Source organism: Bubalus bubalis, chromosome 18, assembly GCF_019923935.1.
Source record: "Bubalus bubalis isolate 160015118507 breed Murrah chromosome 18, NDDB_SH_1, whole genome shotgun sequence".
Classification (NCBI taxonomy): Eukaryota; Metazoa; Chordata; class Mammalia; order Artiodactyla; family Bovidae; genus Bubalus; species Bubalus bubalis.
Window position 1 is genome coordinate 22,866,307 of NC_059174.1, and position 13,202 is coordinate 22,879,508.

At 44.4% G+C, this 13,202-nt stretch overlaps 1 long non-coding RNA gene across 4 annotated transcripts; it reads right to left on the reverse strand.

Annotated features, from left to right (window-relative positions):
- Positions 1–427: 427 nt before the first annotated feature.
- On the reverse strand, positions 428–12,624 carry LOC123330371. 4 transcript variants are annotated; one of them, XR_006546237.2, is made up of 5 exons: positions 12,328–12,624; positions 11,763–11,825; positions 8,005–8,112; positions 6,456–6,589; positions 428–596 (listed from the first exon to the last, which is right to left on the reverse strand). It is a non-coding gene; the product is annotated as an uncharacterized LOC123330371 (long non-coding RNA). The 4 variants fall into 4 exon arrangements; XR_006546239.2 differs by having other exon boundaries at positions 8,005–8,115; XR_006546238.2 differs by lacking the exon at positions 11,763–11,825.
- Positions 12,625–13,202: the final 578 nt, after the last annotated feature.

Sequence of the window (13,202 nt, forward strand, 5' to 3'; positions counted from 1 at the left end):
CCCTCTATCTATGGGATTTCCCAAGCAAGAATACTGGAATGGGTTGCCATTTCCTCCTCCAGGGGATCTTCCCGATCCAGGGATCAAATTCAAGTCTCCTAAATCTCTTGCGTTGGCAGGTGGATTCTTTACCACTGAACCACCTGAAAAGGACAGGCAGATAATCAGAGGGAGAGAGTTCCAGACAGAAGGCATAGCAGGTGCAAAGATCCTGAGGTAGGAGCAAGTTTGAGCAACAGCAAGAAGACTTTTGAGGGAGGGAATTAGACCAAGGCAAAGCCAGGTTCACATTATATGGGGCCTCATAGGTCCATGTGAGAATTTTGGATTTTATGATGACAGAGAGGGAGGAAGTGAGGGAGGGAAGGTTTTCAGGGGAGAAACAGGATCTAAGTTATGTTTTAAAGGCATCCCCAGGTATGAGGAGCTGAGACTCTGGAAGGGGAAGAGTAGACACAGGGACCAGTTAAAAAGCTGATGGAGACTTTTGCGCGGAGATGATGGAATTCAGTCTTGGACCAGCATGGTAGGAAGAGAGGAAGACTTGAGGCTTTGGGTTCTGACTTGGGGAAAATCCTGCCAATGTGGCTGATATCCTGTAGCAGGGAAATGGGGAGAAGCAGTCAGGTCTGGGTGATATTTTGAAGGTAGGGTCAACAAGTTTTGCTGATGGGTTGGATCTATAAACACTCTTGGGAACAAGAGAAATGGAATTCTGGATGCCTTCAAGAATTTGAACCTGAAAACCCAGAGGCATGGAGTTGCCATTTGCTGAGATGGCCAACATTAAGGGAGGAGCAGGGATTTGTATTTTTCAGAGAAGGGGGAAGTAAGATACTCCCTTGACCTGATACCCAAGTCCTTTGGACCAAAGGAGTTGCTCTTAACATGCTGGCAATCCAGTGGCAAAGGTGTCCGGGCCAAACCCTGAAGTGAACAGATTGTATCTCCTGAAACCAGAGATCTCAGAACTCTCTAGTTCAGTTCCCTTTTTATTCCTGTATTTTTTTCCCTTTCCCTTTTCTTTTTTTAAAAAATCAGTGGAGAAACCGAGGTTTAGGAAGTGAAAATGACTTGCCCAAGCTCACATAGTGAGTTTATGTGTGCATGTGTGCTAAGTCACTTCAGTCATGTCCAGCTCTTTGTGATCCTATGGTGAACCCTCCAGCCCCTTCTGTCCATGGGATTCTCCAGGCAAGAATACTGGAGTGGGTTGCCTTACCCTCCTCCAGGGGATCTTCCCAACCCCAGGGATCAAACCCTTGTCTCTTACATCTCTTGCATTGGCAGCAGGTTCTTTACCACTAGCGCCACCTGGGAAGCCCCACTGAGTCTATAGGCAGAACCAAATGGAAACCCGAGTCTCCCAACACCTAGGCTGTCTTCTATCCCTCTGTCTCAGCCAAGCTAAGATCTCTCCGATATCTGTATTTTAACCGAGAACTCCTGGAAACAAAATGCCTTAACAGAGAGGAATGAATTTATAATGGTGGAATCTCAGACACTATGACAGGCTGTCAAGGGAGATATTTTTAGGCTGGGCCGGGAAACATCTTAGCCCTCCTCCAACGCTGCTGGAGGATGGGCTGCCTCCTCAGGACTCCGTATGTGAAGTACAGATGAGGGAAAAGCTAGGAGTATGTCATCTCCCCCAGACACTCACCAGCAAGGAAAGACTAGGACTGCTGCTCCTGCCAAGGAGTGTTTACTTCCCTAAATAATTGCCATCTGAAAAGATTTGCTCATTTCTCCTGTTGGAAGTGACTGCCTGCCCGCCCACAATGAGCTCACATAATGCAAGCAAAAAATGAATGTGCCTTCACCCATCATTTTACAGAGCAACTTCTAGCAAACAGATTTAAGTTGGGGACAAGGACTTCAATCATGAGTCTTTCATGCATTTATTTTGTATTTCCTCTTCTTTTTAAAAACTTAAAAAAAAATTTTTGTTCTTGTCGTTTAGTTGCTAAGTCGTGTCCAACTTTTTTGTGACCCCGTGGACTGTAGCCCACCAGGCTCCTCTGTCCATGGGATTTTCCAGGCAAGAATACTGGAGTGGGTTGCCATTTCCTTCTCCATCTTCTTCTTCTTCTTCTTTTTTCTGATGTCTCAGTTTGACTGTTTTTTGCTTCCTCCAACCCCTCGATCCTTTTCCTGAGTCCTTATGTTTTATATATGGTCGTCAGCTTGGGGATTTTTTTTTTTCCTGTAAAAACTATCAGTGGCTTTGTCCCCAAGGGAACCCACAGGCCCTTAGAAACATCATCTCGACATCTTTCGAGCAGAGTGAGACATCTGTTAGCCCTAGATTCCAAATACCCTCACAGTTCCAGAACATACCAAACACCTTCCCAGCTAACACAGTTTGACATCAGACTTACCACACAGTTGTCATTTCTGAGACTTTTTTTTTTAGATCTAAGCCACAAGTTTTTTTTGTTGTTGTTGGTTGGTTGATTGGTTGGTTTTGTTTGCCTTCTATTTGTATCCAGCATCTAAATCTAAACCCTGTGGTAATAGGTGGCTTTTCTTCTAAACACTCATACGTGCAAAGATCTTCATGGCTAGTTGAGGACTGACTCTCTTGGATCACATAAAAGAGTGGATGAGTGGTGACCTGGAGAAAAGGGCTCATTTGGAATAAACACCACCTCTTTACTCTCATGAAGAATGTGGTAGAAATTGTTGGCCTGGTTTATTTTGGTTGGTGGAGATTATTTTTTCTCTCCAGATTTGTTTTTTCTTTCCTACCTTCTTTTAATTTTTTTCTTTGAATCTGGTGAAAAATGCCTGACAACTTCTAGAAATGTCTGAGAAGACTCCATAGAACTCAAAATTGCAAGGAAAGAACCCTTACCTTGCTCAGTGTTCCCTGAAACTTACTCATTTGAGCCCCACCCTCCCAATACTCATCACCTCTGACTCTTGAAACTACTATTTACAGAATAATTTCCTTTGAATTTTGTCACCATTTCCTTATATTGAAAGGAATGTTTATATTATCACAGTCACTGAAAAGCTAGTATCACTTGTCATCAATGGAAGACAATGATTGCAAAACTAATTAACTTAGTGAAGTTCTTGGCTGCCTGGGCTTCGAAGGCAGCTTGCATCTCTCAGGGTCTCTGGTTGTTCTAGAGGTTTCCCCCGACCCCAGTCCTTCTGCTTTGCCCATGATTGTGTGTCTCCTCCTCCCACCTCCCCCCGCCAGAAATGCGCTTACTACGCTTTGAAAAATAGTAACTGCTCATTTTATAGAAATGGAAACTCAGGCCCTGAGAGGTAAAACCATTTGCTCAAGATCATGCAGCTGGTTGGTGACAGAGCAGTCAGAGATGCCTGCTTCCTGTCCCCACCCTATTCCCCCATGCTCTTTCCTAATAAATCCCCTGAGCTATAACCCTTATGGCTTCCCAGATGGCTCAGGGGGTAAAGAATTCACCTGCAACGTAAGAGACTCAGATTCCATCCCTGGGTCAGGAATATCCCTGGAGGAGGGCACAGCAAACAACTCCAGTATTCTTGCCTGGAGAATCCCATGGACAGAGGAGCCTGGAGGGCCACGGCCCATAAGAGATCACAAAGAGTTGGACACAACTGAAGTGACTGAGCATGCACTGTAACCCTTATCTCCAGGCGTGCTTCTGCAGGAGCAGGACCGAGATGGGAGGATCGGTAGAAACCGGCCAAGCTTTTGTTCCTTCCATTCCACTGGTTCTGCAGGGCCTGAGTCTCTTTTATTGTAGTTCATTTTGGGGGGGTTAAGAACTTCCCAGGTGGCAAAGTGGTAAGGAATCTGCCTGCCAATGCTGGAGACACAGGAGACAGGGTTCGAGAAGAGTCGGGAAGATTCCCTGGAGGAAGAAATGGCAACCCACTCCAGCATTCTTGCCTGGAAAATTCCATGGACAGGGGAGCCCAGAGGGCTGCAGTCCTTGGGGTCGCAAAGTGTCGGGCAACTTAGTGACTGAGCATGCACACTTTAGGGATAAGAGGCTAAGATCTACAAACCAATATGCTCTTTGACACCATGAAAGACTCTAGTCCTTCTCTGTTCCTTCTGCAGGGCAAGAAGAGAGGGTTAGAGCCTCCAGCTCTGAGCAAAGTTTGGGGAAGGGGTGGGTGAGCTTGAGGACATGAATACATTGCTCTTTGAGAGGTCCCTGCCTCTTCAGCGCCCTCTTTGCCACATGCTTACAAATGGGAGGTCCCCATCTCTCTCCCCTTCTTCCTAAAGACGGCCAAAGAGACACATGGGAACTTTGTTTAGCGCTATCAAGTAGAGGGCTGTTGGGTTTGCAGCTGTAATGTCGCTCCAAGTTAGGCCCCCACCCCAAACATACACCTTGTCCCTTTCCCCTCTCTTTGCTTTTCTCTCTGGGTGAGGACCTTCAGCCTAGCCTGTTTATTGGGTAGGCCCTCCGCAGCCTGCCCAGAAGCTCTGCCGCACCTCTCATTAGTGCTGCAGCGCCCCTGGCCTACCTCCACTGCCGCCCCCGCCCCTGCTCCAGGGCACTCACCTCACTACCTGAATTATATCTCCAGCCAGAAGGACTTCAAATAAGTCAAACTCAAAACATCCCGAACTAGGTTATTTTATTCTTTTCAAAGCAATGGTAAATGGGATTATTTCCTCAATGTTTATGTTTCCTTAATTTCTATATATACAGTAGAGTACTATTCAGCCATTAAAAAGAAGAATGAAAATTTGCCATGTGCAACAACATGGATGGACTTTGAGGGTACTATGCCAGAAAATGAAATCAGTGACACAGAAAAAGACAAATACTGTCTGATATTACTCATATGTGTGTGTGTGTGTGTGTGTGTGTGAGTTGTTTAGTCATGTCTGACTCTTTGCCACCCTGTGGACTGTAGCCCACCAGGATCCTTTGTCCATGGGATTCTCCAGGCTAGAATACCAGAGTGGGTTGCCTTCCTTTCTCCAGGGATCTTCCTGACCCAGAGATTGCACCCTGGTCTCCTGCATGTGAAATCTAAAAAATGCAACAAACTAGTGAATATAACAAAAAAGAAGCAGACTCATAGACACAGAGAACAAGCTGGTGGTTACCAGTTGGGAGAGAGAAGAGGAGGAGTAGGGGAGTAGCAGATACAAGCTAGTAGGTATAAAATAAGCTACACGGATATATTGCACAACACGAGGAGTATACCCTATATTTTTATAATAACTGTAAATGGAGAATAAACTTTAAAATTTGTGAATATGATATTGTATACCTATAATATATAATATTGTACATCAACTATACTTTAATAAAAATAATTATATATGTATTTTTATATATAAGAATAAAGCCATATAAAATGACAGATGAAAAATAGTGTCCCAAACTAAAGTCAACTCCTTCCCATTCCTAGCCTCACTCCAGACCTTGGTTTCTCTTGCCTGCCTTCATCCAGTGAGCCAGTGGAAAGACTTCAGAAATGTGCCAGCAGTTTGCTTTCCCCCATGCTTCACATGCACGCACTCCTCAAGTCCTATAGATCCTTCTGAAAGTCTTATTAACTGTCTCTCCTACCCACAGCACTAGTCTGAGCCTCATCATCTATCACATTAACCATCACATACCCTCCTGAAGGTCCTCCTGCCCCAGCCATCTTTGTAGAACCAACATAGAGATCAAAGCCTGGAGCATCCTGGGTATTCAATACATGTTAATGGAAGTGAAAATGAAGAAATGCACCCCAAGCCAGGGTACTTGGATTTTCCCATATAAATATGAATTTTGAAACTGCTATGGGGTCAGACAGATGGAAATTCAAATCTTGACTGTACTCTATTATCTGGGGTGTACTGAAGAACCAGATTAGACAATCAGGAAATCTAAACAGAGAGGCCTGGGATCTGTGGTGATTGAGAAGGTAGACTCTGTTGGGTGCCAGACTTCTTGGATTCCATTCCCATCTGTGCCCTCTGTCAGCTGTGCAACCCGGGGAAAGTTTCTTAGCCTTTCTGAAATTCAGCATCTGCATCTATACAATAAGAATAATACAGTACCTACCTCATTGCTTGTTTAAATGTTAGAGTGAAAGTGAAAGTCACTCAGTTGTGTTCAACTCTGCGACCCCATGGACCCCATACACAGTCCATGGAATTCTCCAGGCCAGAATACTGGAGTGGGTAGCCTTTCCCTTCTCCAGGGGATCTTCCCAATCCAGGGGTCAAACCCAGGTCTCCCACATTGCAGGTGCATTCTTTACCAGCTGAGCCACCAGGGAAGCCCAAGAATACTAGAATGGGTAGCCTATCCCTTCTCCAGTGGTTCTTCCCGACCCAGGAATTGAACTGGGGTCTCCTGCATTGCAGGCAGATTCTTTACTAGCTGAGCTACCAGGGAAGCCCAAATGTTCAAGAATGAGGATTAAATGAGATAATGGATGCAAAGCCCACTGAAGCCCATGGTGAACTCTCAAGAAATGTGAGCACTTACTGTAATTGCTTACTACATATGGTTTCCTATGATTGCAAATGACTTCATTTGAGAACGTCTAAAATTGTGTAGCATGTTTTCTCCAGTTCTTAACTACTTCACATCTTTTTGATGACCAGCAATGGTTAAAATCGCTAGAGTTAAAAAAAAAAAAATAGCTTATTTTAAGAATCACTCCTCGGAACATTATTTCATTACTTAAACTTTCTGCTGACTCATCTGTTCTATGGTAACTGAGTCTCTCTTTACCAATAACTTTAATTACATCAATCACTCATTTCCAAAATTGCTGAATAATGAAAACTCCTAGAGGTGACACCATGGACTTCTGTCACAAAACCATGGACTTTTGGAGGGAGATAGAATAGGCTTTTCTTTATTTTAAAAAATAGCAGTCAGTACCTCAAATAAGGACCACAACTCACTACTGAAGTAGTCAGTGCTTCAAATGTTTAGCTTTTATGATTTACTATCTGTCCATCTATCTCTCTATTTCTTTATAATTAGGAATGACAAGTCACAACTTCCTGAATTGAATGGAATGGAATTTGTTTCCTCTTCTGACATTTCTTAATCATGTCTCCACCTTGATGATAAGATAAATGATGTTTGAGAATTCCAACACCTATTCCTTTGCTAAAAGCTGCTAATCAATTGCATAGAACAGTGGTTAACGTAATACCTAAACAATTATTTTGCTATTGATAATAATAGCTACCTCATTGCGCTCTTAGTGAATACTAGTTATTCTACTGAAGGTTTTACATACATGAGCTCAGTAAAGCCTCATCAAACCTAGGGAGTATGTGTTCTTATTAGGCCCATTTTATAGGTGAAGAAACTGGGGCCCTGAAGTTTACTTGCCTGAGTCAGTGTCAAAGTGAGATACGAACCTTAGGAATATCTGACTCTTGTTTTTTGTGCCTAGATGGATCCAGGAGGGAGTTGCTGTATGTTCTTTATGGTTTTAGGCAGTAGTTTTTTTTTCTGGCTACTTTGTGACTCAGTTCTACCGTGAGTAGAATAAGTTACCTGCTATCTGCTGAGCTTGAAATGCTATCTGATGCTGCAGAGAAGCAGTGATCCTCAGTGTGGTGAGGGCCAGGGTGATGGTGGGGAGGGGGTTGGCATGCATCTCATGAAACCCCTCCCTGAAGAGTATGCTTTTCCTCCCTTCTGTCACCTTCAGGCCCTTGTCCTCTCCCTCTGGGACTGTGACATCAGCCTCCTAATAGGTCTCTCTGTCTCCAGGCACTCTCCCATCTCTCCATCCACATGCTCTTGCCTTATTAGCCAGGAGACAGTAGTCAAGGGGGCTACAGAAAGTTGTAGAGTCGGAGAGTGACAAAATCTAAGCTACATTTCAACTGATAGAAGTCACAGTTCCCCTCTCTGTCCTTGAAGCTCTTCATCCGTCTGACCCCATGTGCCCATGTGACCAGACCCTTTCCTGGGTGTCTCGTGCTCTGGTCACACTGGCTACACAGTCACTTTCCAAGCCACTTGTCCCCAGCCTAGTTCCTTGGCATCAGAGTAACCACCCAGTTACCTGTCCAAATGTACTCGCCCTTCAGAGACTGTGTTCAGTTCTTCTAGAAGCTTCCAGGACTTTCTCAGTGGCTCCAGCCTCCACACTTCTTCCTCTCCAGGGGAGGTGCTGCTGGGGAAGAGGCATCAGGGAAGTCCTTCCTTCTTGCTTTTCTTGTTCAAAACTATTCGACTTGGCTATTTGGGAGTATTTATGCTTCCATGCAAGTTTTAGGATGAATTTATCATGTTGAAACCATTGATTTTTGTTCTTTTTCCCTTGGTACTATGCCAGGTACAGCGTCTGAGCTTCAGGGTAATAGGGATGAGAGCATCCAGGTAATTCTCCGAGGATACAGATGGAGAAAGGAGCCAGATGCATGCCAGATTCTACCAGGAAATCTGAGGGCCCAGGTGTCTTACCTTGAGTGCAGGGGAGAGGCAAAGGTGGGGGCTCCAGGCAGGATGAGGAAGGGGCTCACTACCTGCTCCTGGTGAGCGGCCCTCACCTATGCCTGGTGTTCTTTGCAGGGTGAGGAACTGGTTGGGTGAGGACTTGTACCCACACCCAATGAAGGAGGTTTCCTCACTTTGATCAGGGTTCCCTTAATACCCGTGGCCCAGTCTTGAGCCCTACAGGGGGACAAGCACAGGGCCTCCAGAGTACATCACGATGAGCAGTGCAGCCTCGGGAGCCAGGATGCCTGGGTTCCTGCCCGCCACCCTCAGCTCACACCTGCCCCACCTTAGCCAATGGCACCACCATCTAGAAACCCGAGACCCAGTCTCAGCTTTTCCTGTCTTCCCCAGATTGTCATCTCCAGTTACCAAATCTGGATTCAGATTTGGTAGATTCAACGTCCTTAATTTTTTTCTTGAGTCTCCACTTCCTTCCTGTCGCCAACGCTGGAATCCAGGCCACTGTCATCTCTCATCTCCTTAGTAGCCTCCCAGATCTACTCCTATTCCCTGAAATTGATTTTGCCCATGAAGATAGATTGGATATGTGATGATATCATTCTTCTGCCTAAAATATCTATTAGTTCTCTACTGCCCTCATAAAAGCTTAAACTCCTAAGTATGATATTCCTTTAATTATTAGGCTCTAAACCTACAATGGCACCCCACTCCAGTACTCTTGCCTGGAAAATCCCATGGACAGAGGAGCCTGGTAGGCTGCAGTCCATGAGGTCGCTAAGAGTCAGACACGACTGAGCGACTTCACTTTCACTTTTCACTTTCATGCATTGGAGAAGGAAATGGCAACCCACTCCAGTGTTCTTGCCTGGAGAATCCCAGGGACAGAGGAGCCTGGTAGGAGGCCGTCTATGGGGTCGCACAGAGTTGGACACGACTTAAGCGACTTAGCAGCAGCAGCAGCAAACCTACAAACCATTTGTCATTTCTATGTACTATTTTGCCTCTGGGATTTTGCACATGCTGTTCCCTCTGCCATGCCCCAGTTCTCACTGTCTGCCCCCGACCTTTCTACAGTCAACCCCTAGATGGTGAAAGATTTGTGCTTAAAGTTCCCTCCTCCCTCAGTGATAAAGGAGCAAAGCAAGGGGCAAGCAAAACTACCTACTTGTGTGAACTTGGGTACTTAATTTATCTCTGAAGCTTGGTTTCTCTTTCTATAAAATGGGGCACAATCATAGTTATAAGGGTCCATTCTAGATAGACAGCTTAAAAGTCATAGGATTGTTTTGAGGATTAAAAGAGATCATTGCAGGCCAATTTCACAAACCAGTGGGGAATAAACAGAGACACAAGACCCAGTCCTAACCTTAAGGAACTTTCCATGAAATCAGATTCACACCAACACGGCTGACAGCTCCTGGAGAACCATTTCCTTCCTTCTCTTTTCCTAAAGGAACCCCACCTCTGTATGGAGTGGCAATGTGCCCAGCCCTAAGGGATGGACCATTTATATCTGGCCCAGTTGTCATCATTCTGTTTCCCTTGCCAGATGCTCACTTTCCCAAGCTCCCTTGCAATGAGAAAGTCAGGTGACCCATTCTGGCCAATGAGACATGAAGAGAAATCTAATCTTTCCGAATCTCAATCTCAACTTTTTTTAAATGAGGAGGTGGAATCAAAGACCAGTGTTGTTTAGTTCCCTTTTTTTTTTTTTTTAAGCAGAGAATCCCGCTTTTTTAGTTCCAAAGAAATCTTACATGGAATGCTAATATTTAACAGAGCACAATTACTCTAATTGAATGGGAGCTTGGAGAGTGCTGGAACTCCAGTGTAGGCTTAACAACCATGAAACAACACTTGGAAAGCCACTGGGTCAGAGCATCTCTACATCCTGTAGTGGATATGCATAATTTTTTTTGTATATATTTTTGGATACTTATTCTAGTCCAGCATTCTGAATTTCCCTTGGGAACCATCTGTCTTCACCTCTGGGTCTAAATGCTTTTGATGAACTTAATTCAATTTTGATTCTAGGGCTAGACATATGATTTAAGGCCGCCCAACATTCCATCCCCCTGGGTTCAGTGACTGGTTTAGGAATGTACACATGACCCAAAATGGTCCAGATTGAGATTGAAGCCTCAGATTTTTACTAAATTTGAAGCGAGGTACAGGCTCTTTTTTCTCATGGAACTTTAACTTGGGTCTGTAAAGAGCTGAAAACAAAGTCTACAAGGACAGGAACAGAGCTAAGAGATGATAAAAGACCAGATGTTAGAGACTTTGAGCCCTTGGATTAAGTTTTGCCTGCAGACAGACAGACCTGCCACTGAATTTTAGTTTTGTGAGTCAATCAATTTCCTTTCATTTAAGTAGTCTGAGTTTCACCTTCTACATTTGCAACCCAAATTGTCCCAGTAAGTACAGATCCTTTCCATATCTAGAATCTTGGATCCTCTGAGAGGTATATGTGAAAGCTGTTTCACAAACTTTTCAGTTTTTCTCCTCCTGGGCATGTGGGAGAATTGTCCTTCTCCACTGGTTCTGAGAGAGGCAGGGCATATGCCTTCCTTTGCCAAGGAAATACATGTTATTTCTGGGTGGGTCTTTAAACATCGTGCACAATTCAGCACGTTCTCTTTTTCCTTCCCATAATCATGTTCCAGATGGTGGAGCCTCTATCATCCTGGGTCCCAGGCTGAGGACAACATGGAGCGGAGACCCCTGCTGACCCTCGATGGATACGCACCGTGAGCAAGAAATAAACCTTTGTTGTTTTAAGCCACTGAGATTTGGGGTCATTTGTTATAACAGCATAACTTAGCCTATCCTGAATAATATATTCAGAAACATTCTCCTCCTCCTCTTTCTCCTTCTTCCCCTCCTTGTCCCTTCCTTTCCCACAGCTGCCCTGCTCTGCCCAGCAGTCTTATATAACTCTATTTCTTAACTTATCTTCTGTCAACAGACTATTAAAAGGCATCTGTGATTGGTCATCTCCTGCCTTCCCAGTGATATTCAAGTGGACCTTGGCAGGAGATCACCAGCCTGGCCCACAAGGCCATGTCCCTGGCATCATCAGCAGTGCCCATCAATTACAGCTGTCAGTCAGTAGGCCTCCCTAGCACTGGCCTCAGCAGGAGCTAACTTCCTAAGCAAATTATTGGATTCACAGGGCTCTGCATTCTGAAACAAAGCCTTCTCCAGGAATGCCCATTCATTATCTTAGGAAGATGAACAAGATCCTGAAGTTTGTGCTTTGGTAGTCATAACAATACTCTGCCAACATTAAAAAAATTGACAATTAAAAGAATTATATACGTTGACCTTCATTGTGAATATGCAATTTCTAGAGCTTACCAGTCAATGAAGATGATGTACGAGATTCTGCAGCTGTGGTGAAGTTTTGGCGATGACTAAGTTCTTTGGAAAGCAGAAAAGAAGTAAAACATTCCTGAAACTTGAGTGTGATCGTCTTTATGAATAGGTATGATACTTGCACAGCTCAAGAGTCTCAAACTTCCCTGCTGACATGGCCAGAGAGGCCACACAGATGGGTAAGCAAGCCAAATGAGAGTGGTGGCAACTAAGCATCCTAATGCTGCCTTTTCTACATTCAGTACTGGCTGGCTGCCACCATCCAGGAATGCAAACCCCATATTGCTAGTTCTTTCCTTTTCTTTTTTCAGTGAAATTTGAAATCCATATAAATCATCAACTGCGTCACATTTTCCCTAAAATACTCCAACATCCAAGCTTAGTGGGTAGGCACAGGTAGAATGTTTCATAGAATATAACTTGGTCACCCTTATCGTCTCTTCCCATTTTGCCCCATCTCCATTTTCCAGATTAGGGAAACTGAGGTTCAGAAAGGGAACGTGACCTACCCAAAGGACACAGCCAGACTTTGAAACTCAAACCATACCTTCCAACTGCTTTTCTTCCTCTTGTGTCCCAGCCGTCTTCTCATGGCTCAAGTATGTAGCAGAGGACTAAGGTCCACCAAAGAGTCATACTCTCACTTCTGTAGTATAGGCTGTTAGTGGAAAGCAGCCACCAGCCAGAACTACATTTCCCAGCCTTCCTTCTAGGTGAGGTCATGTGACTCATTCTTACCAATGACAGGAAGTGATATGAATCATTTTCAGGCACCAGCAGTTAAGAAATGGATGTGCCTTCCCCACCTCTTCCTCCTCCTTCCACAGCTCACAGCAGATGAACACAGCAAACTTGGAAACCATTGTTGAAGATGAAAGGACCACAAGGCATTGAATCTGGGTTCCTGAATCACAATTTGGAGGAAAGACCCCTCCAATTAGGAGTATCCATTTTGGACTTGACATTAGGGATAAATAAACTTCCATTGTATTTGAGCCATCATATAATTTTGGTCTTTAAAAGTTATAGCAATCAGCATTACCTTAACTATACACATAGATTCTTAAAAATATTTCTTTCATTCCCCTTTCTATAGTGTTGGAGGGATTTGTAACAGGGTCATCCATGTGAATTCAATCCACTTGAATTCAATGGGCTTTGAGTAAGAAAATGGTGCCAATTAAGTTTGGTTTCTGGGTATAGAGGTAGAGGGGCTCTGAGTGTCACTGCATCCTGCCTCCCCCCCTGCCCCCAATACCACATTGACTTTGAAGAGGGGCTGTTCATATTTTCAGCTGAAGGTGAGCATATATCAATTGAGCCCTCCTGGAGGAAGACGAAAGACAAAACAAGCATTTGGCTTGTCTGGGCCACACACCCTCAACCAAGATAGGAGTGAACATGTTTGGGAACATCAAAGGC